Source organism: Chrysochloris asiatica, unplaced genomic scaffold (assembly GCF_000296735.1).
Source record: "Chrysochloris asiatica unplaced genomic scaffold, ChrAsi1.0 scaffold00011, whole genome shotgun sequence".
Classification (NCBI taxonomy): Eukaryota; Metazoa; Chordata; class Mammalia; order Afrosoricida; family Chrysochloridae; genus Chrysochloris; species Chrysochloris asiatica.
The window spans coordinates 34,207,144-34,217,149 of NW_006408529.1; the positions used below are offsets into that span (position 1 = coordinate 34,207,144).

Consider the following 10,006-nt stretch of genomic DNA (forward strand, 5'->3'; position numbering starts at 1 on the left):
AAATGTGCAAAGATCTGGAGTTAGAAAACCAAAAGGGAAGAACATGCTTAGCATTTCTCAAGCTGGTGGAACTGAAGAGAAACTTCAAGCCTCAACTTTCATTATTGAAGGATTCTCTGGGGAAATTATTAAATGATGCAGAAAGCATCAAGAGAAGATGGGGAAAAAATACATATAGCCACTGTACCAAAAGGAAATGATTGATGTTCAAGCATTTTAAGAGGTAGCATATGATCAAAAGCCAATGGCACTGAAGGAAGAAGTCCAAGGTGCATTGAAGGAATTGCAATGAACAAGGAACCAGGAATTAATGGAATAATAATTGATATCTTTCAAGAAAATGAGGCGGCACTGGAGACTATGCCAAGAAATTTGGAAGACAACCATCTGGCTAACTGATTGGAAGAGATCCGTATTTGTGCCCATACCAAACAGAGGGGACCCAATGAAATGTGGAAATCAATGGACAATATCTTTTATATCCCATGCTAGTAAAGTTTTACCAAAGGTATTACAGAAATGACTGCAAGCATACATTGACAGAAAACTTCCAGAGGTTCAAGCCGGATTCAGAAGAAGACATGGAACAAGGGATACCATTGCTGATGTCCGATAGATCTTGGCTGAAAACAGAGAATACCAAAAAGATGTTTACCTGTGTTTTATTGACTATGCAAAGGCTTTCAATTGTGTGGATCATGAGAAGCTATGGACAACATTGCAAAGAATGAGTATTCTGGAACATTTAATTGTGCTCATGAAGAATCTGTACATGGACCAAGAAGCAGTTGTTCAAACAGAACGTGGAAATATTGAATGGCTTAAAATTAAGAAAAGTTTGCAATATGCTTCTTTTCTTACACTATACTTATTCAACCTGTATGCTGAGCAAATAATCCAAGAAGATCGGTTATATGAAGAAAAACATGGCATCAGGATTGGAGGAAGTCTCATTAACAACTTGTGATATGCAGATGACACAACCTTGCTTGCTGAAAGTGAAGAGGATTAAAATACTGACGAAGATCAAAGAGCACAGCCTTCAGTCTGGATTGCATCTCAATGTAAAGAAAACAAAATTCCTCACCACTGGACCAATAAGCAACATTCTTATTAACAGAGAAAAGATTGAAGTTGTCAAGACTTTATTCTTCTTGGATCACCTATCAACATTCATGGAAGCAGCAGTCAAGAAATCAGACGACATATTGCATTAGGCAAATCTGCTGCACAAGACCTTTTTAAAGGGTCGAAGAGCAAAGATGTCAGCTTGAGGACTAAGGCACGATTGACCATGCCATGGTATTATCAATAACCTCATATGCATGTGAAAGCTGGACAGTGAATAAAGAAGACCGTAGAAGAATTGATGCATTTGAGTTATGGTGTTGGAGTAGAATATTGAAAGTGTCATGGACTGTCAAAGAACAAACAGATTTGTGTTGGAAGAAGGATAGCCATAATGCTCTTTCTAAGACAAGATGACCAGACTTTGTCTCTCATACTTCAGACAGGCTATCAGGAAGGCCCAGTCCTTGGAGAAGGACATCATGCATGGTAAAGTGGAGGGTCAGTCAAGGAGAGGAGGACTCCCAAAGAGATAAATTAGCACAGTGGCAGGAGCAATTTGCTCAAGCATAGCAATGACTGTGAGGTTGGCACAGGACTGGGCCATGTTTCATTCTTTTGTACATATGGTTGTTTGAGTCAGTACCAACTTGATGGTATCTAACAACAACAACTTATGGTTTCGGATCAATGGATGATGGGTTTGAACTGTTGATCTTTTGGTTAGAAGTCCAGTGCTTATTGTACAGTCTTACACCAGGACTCCTAGGACCTCATTGAAACTCAAAAATGTAGTCATAATGCAAGAGAGCAAGTTGACCTGAAAGGTAAAACTCAAATGCTCTGTCCCCTGGCTTAGATTCTATAAGCAACATTTTCCTTTTATTTTTCTCTAGTTATTTGAAGGTGTAGCCAATAAAGGCCACCCATCTCACCTGTCCAGTCCTACTTTGGGACTTTTCAGTAAAGTCTATTTATAGCTCCCGTTATTGCTACAGCATTGTGCAATCCCCTGTGGGCTGGTTAGTGGCTGGTCTAGGTCATTTCTGGGTGAGTGACCATCTACCGGCTGCTTCCTGTTGGCTTAGAAAGGACAGAAGAAGGTGGATTTGTTTGTCAATTGAGCAACCTGCCATTGCCTTACCTATCTCTGGCTGTTTCCATTTAAACATTAACCATCTCTTAAAACATTTGTGTTTTGTGCCCAAGGCTAAGGGGACCTGGTGAGAAAGGGGAGGAAGAAAGGGTAAGAGGAGAGAGATGGAAGGAAGAAGAAGAGAGCTGAGCTCCTTACATGCAACAATGTATTAATTGCAAAGATGCTTATTTAGTGCCCAACGTGACCCTAAAGTAGGGTTTCAGACCTGAGAAGAACATGATTCCCGAGTTTAAGATACATGGTATCGTAGGGGAGACAGATGTGTAAGCAGAACAGATTTGACTCTCTGTACAGTCCTTTCCCTTTTTTGCAATGGTGCCTTTAATGGTTTTGTGATCGGTATCGCTGCTTTTACCTCAAGTGAGTCTTTCACTCCTGTGTGCTGTAGGAATCATTACTTCTAGCCTCAAATCAGAAAGACATCTGAGGCAGTTTCTAATTGAATAGGCATGCAAAGATCAAAGTAGTAAAAGTAAAAATAAATGACCCTCCTCAGGTAAAGGAAAATATTAGCTCAAAGTCAACCCTCTTTATGACAAAGAAACTCAAACATCAGATTTAAAATTTTAAACACCTGGTCTTAATGTGTTTTTCCTTCATTGATGGTCAAAACCAGGAAATCTTAGTAATAGATACATTTTGAATAAAAGATAGAGAATGGACTTATTTGGGGCTTTATTTAGGAGCTAAACCACATTAACATCTCAGTTCTTAGTGTCCATATTAATTTTAGTAGCTGGCTAATGTTTAATAGGATCTTCATAAATGTCTACTCTGAAATATAGAATTACTCATTATTTCTGCTAAGTTGGACAACTCATGAAACTGAAGCTCTGTGAAATAAAAAATTTTGTAAGTATTGTTCAACTACTTTTTGTATTTTTTTCATTTTCTCTACATGTTTCTTCTTCGCTGAAACCTTACTAGAAATGTTCCTTTTATAGGGGACATACTTTGCACAAAATATCAAATGTGAGATTCATGCTGTCGTATGAGACTAGCTTGTCAAAAGTAACTAGTTTCTTGTTGATAGCATGTCTTACATTCATTGCTCAGTGTGGGAAACCAAAATATACTTTGAGTAAGGCGCACCAATAGAAAACAAGGAATCACATTCTGCAACAGCAGCTTTCCTTTCCTGAAGAGGGCACTCTCGGGGGACTTCAGTTGAAGGAGGCCCTCACCATCCTGCCCTTGATAGGCTGTGGAGAGCACCAGTTCCCCACCAAGGCACAGGAGGCTCGCTCATTCCGCGCTGGAGTAGATGCTCCGCAGTTTGGCCATCTGGTCAGAGCTCACGGTGATGGGCTCCTTTAAGCAGGAGCCACACAATGCACTCCTCGCAGGGCGGTGTGGTGAAGGAGCAGTGGTAGCTCCAGGTAGGGAACAGGCAGGATGGGTCAAATTGAGTGAAGGGTGCCTCCATGCCCTTTGTCTTAATTTTGTCCAAGGCATCAAGAAACAGCTGGAACTCACCTTTCTCAAGTCCTATCTTCAGAAAAATGCCAACCACAGCTATTCCATCAGGCTGCCTCAGAGCTTCTCCAAAATTCCAGTGAACCAAATGGAGCTCAGCTGCATACTTGACTCCATCCACAGTGTGCTCAGAGCCATGATCAACCGAGGAGCCCCAGTGAAGATGAAACTGGCGAAGGAGATAGGGTCCAGTGAGGGGGCCACCTCTTAGCATTGATCTATCGTAAGTGTCATCAAACACGACCCTGCAGGTCTTCCCATTGCTCAGTATGGTCTTGGCAGAGCCAGTGTCATAAGATGCCAACCACGACTGCAGACACGATTCATGCTTGATGTCTTTGGTATGCATCTCAATGGATGACTGGTTGTCTCCCTTGGCAATCGGGTGAAGTCCATGCCAGTGGTTGGGACCATTGTGGCTAGCATAGCCCCACTCCTTGGCCATGGCTGCTCTTGATGCTGGACCGCTCCTGCCTTCTTTGTGTGGTGAGGTGCAGAGTTCCCGCCAGTCAACGTCTTTTATATAGGTTCTCCAGCACACTGCACGGCCTTATTAGGTCAGGGAGGGTGGGGCGGGGGGCTCAACTGGATTGGGATGGTATTTGGGAGGTGGGGTGGGGGGAAGCCAATGAATTCCAAGAGCTGGGCAGCTGTCCCAGTGCAGGTGCAGGGATAAGGGTGCGGGAGTCAGTCCTCTCCATTTTCTAAACCCAAACCAAATATTCACTGCCATGAAGTCGCTTTTAACTCATAGCCACCTGTATAGGTGTCCTAAGGCTGTCAATCTTCATGGAAGTAGGAAGCCTCATCTTTCTACTGTGGACCAGCTGGTGGGTTTGAACTGCTGACTTTTTAGTTAGCAGTCCAATGTTTATCCTAGATGCCACAGAGAAGATCAGAACCCTGAAAGTTTCCAGAGTCTTTCCACCCAAGGCAGAGGCAAAAATTGACATGGAAAGCTTGTCTACAATGCAGCCTCCCACTCAGAAAGCTTTTTCAGTGAGGCCCAGAACTCTGCATTAGTCAAGCTCTCTGAGGAAGTCAGATGTAGAAGGACACAGGTGATCACAAGGAGATGCTGCTCTTCCAAAAAGAAGCAAAATTGGAAGCTTAGCAAAGGCCTCAGTCAGCCATGTAGCTAGTCCTCCAAGGAAGATGGGAAAAAAGGAAGAAAATAGAGCCATCCTGAGGGAAAATTAAGGGCAGATCAAGTGAAAAAAAAAAAGAGAAAAGAATACTCAGTATATGATAAAGAGAAAAGAAATACCTCTCTAAGGAGAAGTGAGCAAATATTACCAGAGACCTAGAGACTACTCAACTGACCAGTGCCCATGTTTTAGCCATAATTTTTTGGTTGTATCTTACAAACTTGATGACTTTCCAAAACAATCCCATAACAATGAAGAAGAAAACAAACTCTGCTAGAGCCTTAGGCATAAATATCAACTGTAGAACCCAGCCGTTTCCTCATTATGCCTCTTGTTTTTTCTACTGATTCCCTGACTACAACAGATTTTCCATTTACTATCAAATCCATTGTGGTCCATGGTGACTCCATAGGTTTGAGTAGAACTGTGCTCCATAAGGTTTTCAGTGGCTGGTTTTTCAGTAGTCCATTGACAGCCTTCCTTCTGAGGTACCTCTGGGTGAACCTGAACCATGAAGCTTCAACTGGGCAGCTAAGCCTGCTAGCTGTTTGCACTACCCAGAAACACAACAGATTACGCTTTTTCAAGTAGTGAGGCTGGATAATACCACGGTTGTGAAAAGGGAGTCTGCCTTACAGAAGATGCACAGTCTAACTTGACAAATTTTTCAGTAAGTTCCATGGTTCTTGGCAGTTTGGCTTAGCTGCACACCCTCCTTTGCTCTCAGGATAATCTAGTCCTACTTGCTACTTGAGAAGACTGGCAGGCCAACTAACATTAATTCTGAACTCTGATGGCCAACAACAATTTTGACCATGTGATCTACAGGTTCTACTCCCCATCTGCATTGCATCAACATGTTCTCTTTCTTAAACTGTCATTAAGCCCAAACCTGAGACTCTGGGTACATATGATCTAACTCTAGAACCATTTGGTCCTTCTTCAGGGTCACAGAGATAGTTCCTGTTTATCTTAGCCCAATACCTAATGTGTACTCTCCCACCACTCTCTAAATGGATGTCTCAGGCCCTTGCTCTGATGTTAACTTTTCTGTGAACTCCTCCTCAACTTCTATTTTCCCCGTTTCTTATCTTTTTCATATGGTTATTAAAACTCTGTTTCCCATCCATAAGGGTGCAAATTCCAGGAATCTGGTCTCATGGAGGACTTCTGGTATGGCGCTATACAATAAGCATTGGAGCATAGGTCAGTTTGAACTGCAGGGTCAGCAGTTCAAACCCACCAGCTGGGTATACAAGGTCACTATGAGTCGGAACCAGCTTGACAGTACTTAACAATATGGATGACCATATTGGTATTTAAAAAGCAGTGGCATAGCCTCCAGTATCACAGCATCAGGGAAGTCACCACAATAGGAGTAACTGACAGACGAGTGCTGGTACTAGAGTGAGTTGTTGCTGTTAAGTGTTGTCCAGTGGGTTCTGACTCATAGAAACCCTGTATAGGGTTTCCAAAGAAAGGCTGGTGAGTTTGAATTACCAACCTTGAGGTTCAAAGCACCCTTGAGGTACAGTGCTTATCATACAGTGCCACACCAGGACTCCAATACAGTGATATAGTTGAATAATTTAATTGTGAATTCATTAAACATTACTGAGCATCTAATCTGTTATCTCTCAGATTAGAAACTCAATAATGTTTCTGAATTAACATTTAAACTATTTAACTATATCACTGGATTTGTAAATTAGTATATTTTAAGGAATTGGAAACTCAGTATGCCGGTGCAGCCAACAATATTTTATGGCATGTCTATATGAAGATCTGCTTAGAGTGGGATAATCTAAATAAACTCAGGCACTTGCTGCTCAATCACTTTCCTCTTGTGTCTGTTGCTTCAGAAGGTATAAAACAGCAAATGAGGGCATTTAAAACTCAGTACCTTGAACTGGATAAACACTGGACCACAAGATCGGTTTGAACTTAAAGTACAATGCAAGGTCAGTGGTTCAAACACACCAGCTTCTCCTCAGAAACCCTATACAGGGTCGCTAGGAGTCAGAACTGATGCAATGGCACTTAACAACAACAATAACAATCTTGAACTATAGTTCTGGTGTAGCACTGTTGGAAAAGCACTGGACTGCTAACCACAAGGTCAGCAGTTCAAACCCACCAGCTGTTCCTCAGAAACTCTACAAAGGGCACTTAACAACAACACAAAAAACCTTGAACTGCTACCACTAATCTTTTAGGTTGTCATACTGTGGTGGCTTGCATGTTGCTCGGATGCTACAAGTTATTCCAACAGTAATTTAAATACCAGCATGGTGCACCAATGGTGTATAGGCTTCAGTGGAGCTTTCACCTAAGACAGATAGGAAAAATGACAGGTAGAATACTACTGAATGTTTAGCCACTGGAAAGCTTATAAATAGAAGCTGGAAAATGAAAGCGTTATGCAGCATTATATAGAGCAGCAGAACATTAACAGATATAGAGCCAGAAGATGAATCCCTTAAGGCACTCAAAAAAATGACTAGGGAAGAGCTTCCTCCTCAAAGCAAAGTTGACAATAATGATGTGGAATAAAGATTTCAGGGCCTTCGTTTGCTGATGGAGCAAAAATCAGAATGATGAGAAACAGCTGCAAACGGAAACATGGAATGTACGAAGTATGAATCTAGAAAAATTGGAATTTGTCAAAAATGAAATGGAAGGCATAGAGATCAATATTCTAGGCATTAGTGAGCTGAAATGGACTGGTATTGGTCATTTTGATTCTGATATCATATGGTTTACTATGCTGGGAATGACAAATTCAAGAGGTATGGAGCTGCATTCATCATCAAAAGCAACATTAAAGAATCTATCTTGAAGTACAGTGCTATCTGTAATAGGATAATACTCATTTTTCTACAAGGGAGACAAGTTAATACTACTATTATTCAAATTTACACACCAATCACTAAAGCCAGTAATAATGAAATTGAGGCATTCTGCCAACTTCTTCAGTCTGAAATCAATCAAACGTGCAGTCAAGATTTATTAATAAATACTGGTGATTGGAATGCAAAGGTTGGAAAAAAAAGGAAGGATCGATAGTTGGAAAATATGGCCTTGGTGATAAAAATGACACTGGAGATTGCCTGATAGAATTTTGCAAGATCAATGACTTATTAATTGCAAATACTTTTTAAGAACACCATAAAAGCCAACTATACACCTGAACCTCCCTAGATAGAATACATAGGAATTGAGCTGACTACATCTGTGGGAAGAGACAGTGAAAAAACTCAATATCATCAGCCAAAACAAGGTCAGGGGCAGACTGTGTAACAGATCATCAATTACTCATATTCAAGTTCAGGCTAAATTAAAAAGAGTCCAAAATATGACCTTGAACATGTATCACCTGAATTTAGAGACCATCCCATAAATATATTTAATACATTAGACATTATGACCAAAGACCAGAAGATTTGTGGAATGGCAACAAGAACAATATACAGGACGAAAGTAAAAGGTCATTTAAAAGAAAGAAAGAAAGAGAAGAAAAAAATGGATGACAGAAGAGACTCTGAAACTTGCTTTCCAGTATAGAGATGCTAAAGCAAATGAAAGAAATGAACTGAGCAGAACATTTCAAAGGGCAACTCGAGAAGTCAAAGTCAAGTATTATGAAATGTTCAAAGACCTGTAATTAGAAAACCAAAAGGGAAAGCGCATGCTCAGCATTTCTAAAGTGGAAAGAACTGAAGAAAAAATGCATGTCTTTCAATACTGAAGGATTGGATGATATACCACTGAGTGATACAGAAAGCAACAAAAGAAGATAGAATGAATATACAGTCAATCATTTCAAGAAGTAGCAAATGACTAAGAACCAGTGGTACTGAAAGAAGAAGACCAAGCTGCACAGAAGGAATTGTGGGAAAGAAGTCCCTGGGAATTGATGGAACACAATTGAAATCTTTCAACAAACTGTTGAAGCATAGGAGGAGCTCCCTCATCTATGCCCCCAAATTTTGAAGACAATTGACCAACCGATTGGAAAAGATACATATTTTTGCCCATTCCAAAAAGATGTGACTGAATGGAATGTGGAAATCATCGAACAATTTCATTTACATCACATGCAAGTAAAATTTTCCTAAAGATAATTCAAAAATGGCTATAACAGTACATTGATAGGAAACTGCTAGCAATTCAAACCAGATACCGAAGAGGACTCGGAACTATGGATATCATTTTTGAAGTCAGATGGATCCTGGCTGAAAGCAGAGAATACCAGAAAGATGTTTACTTGTGCTTTATTGACTATGTAAAGATCTTCAACTGTGTGGATCATGACCAGCTATGGATAACACTGCAAAGAATGAGTATTACAGAACACTTCATTGTGCTCATGAAGAACCTGTACGATCTTCATGAGCACAATGAAGTGTTCTGTAATACTTACAAGAGGTAATCATTAGGACAGAACAAGAGGATACTGAATGGTTTAAATCAAGAAAGTTGTGTGCCAGGGTTCTATTCTTTCACCATACTTATTCAATCTGTATACTGATCAAATAATCAGAGAAACTGAATTATATGAAGAAGATTGTGACATTAGATTAGAGGAAGACTCATTAACAACCTGCAATATGCAAATGATACAACCTGCTTGCTAGAAGTGAAGAGGACTTTGAATACTTATTGATGAAAATCAAAGATTGCAGTCTTCATTATGGATCACAATTCAATATAAATCCTCACAACTGGACCACTAAATAACATTATAATAAATGGGAAAAAGATTGAAGTTTTCAAAGACTTAAATTTGCTTGGATTCACAATCAACTCTCATGGAAACAGCAATTAGGAAATCAAATGACATATTGCATTAGGGAAATCTTCTGCACAAGACCTCTTAAAGTGTTAAAGAGCAAAGGTATCAGATTGAGGACTAACGTGAACCTGAACTAAAGCATGGTGTTTTCAATAACCTCATATGCATGTGAAAGTTGGACAGTGAATAAAGAAGACCATAGAAGAATCGATGCATTTGAATTGTGGTGTTGGAGAAGAATATTGAAAGTACTATGGACTGCCAGAAGAACAAACAAATCTATACTGGAATAATTACAGCCAGAATGTTCCTTCAAAGTCAGGATCAGAGACTTTGTCTTTCAGTTTTCAGACATGTTAT

At 40.1% G+C, this 10,006-nt stretch overlaps 1 pseudogene; it reads right to left on the reverse strand.

Annotated features, from left to right (window-relative positions):
- Window positions 1-3,390: 3,390 nt before the first annotated feature.
- Window positions 3,391-4,148, reverse strand: LOC102826563 (annotated as a pseudogene).
- Window positions 4,149-10,006: the final 5,858 nt, after the last annotated feature.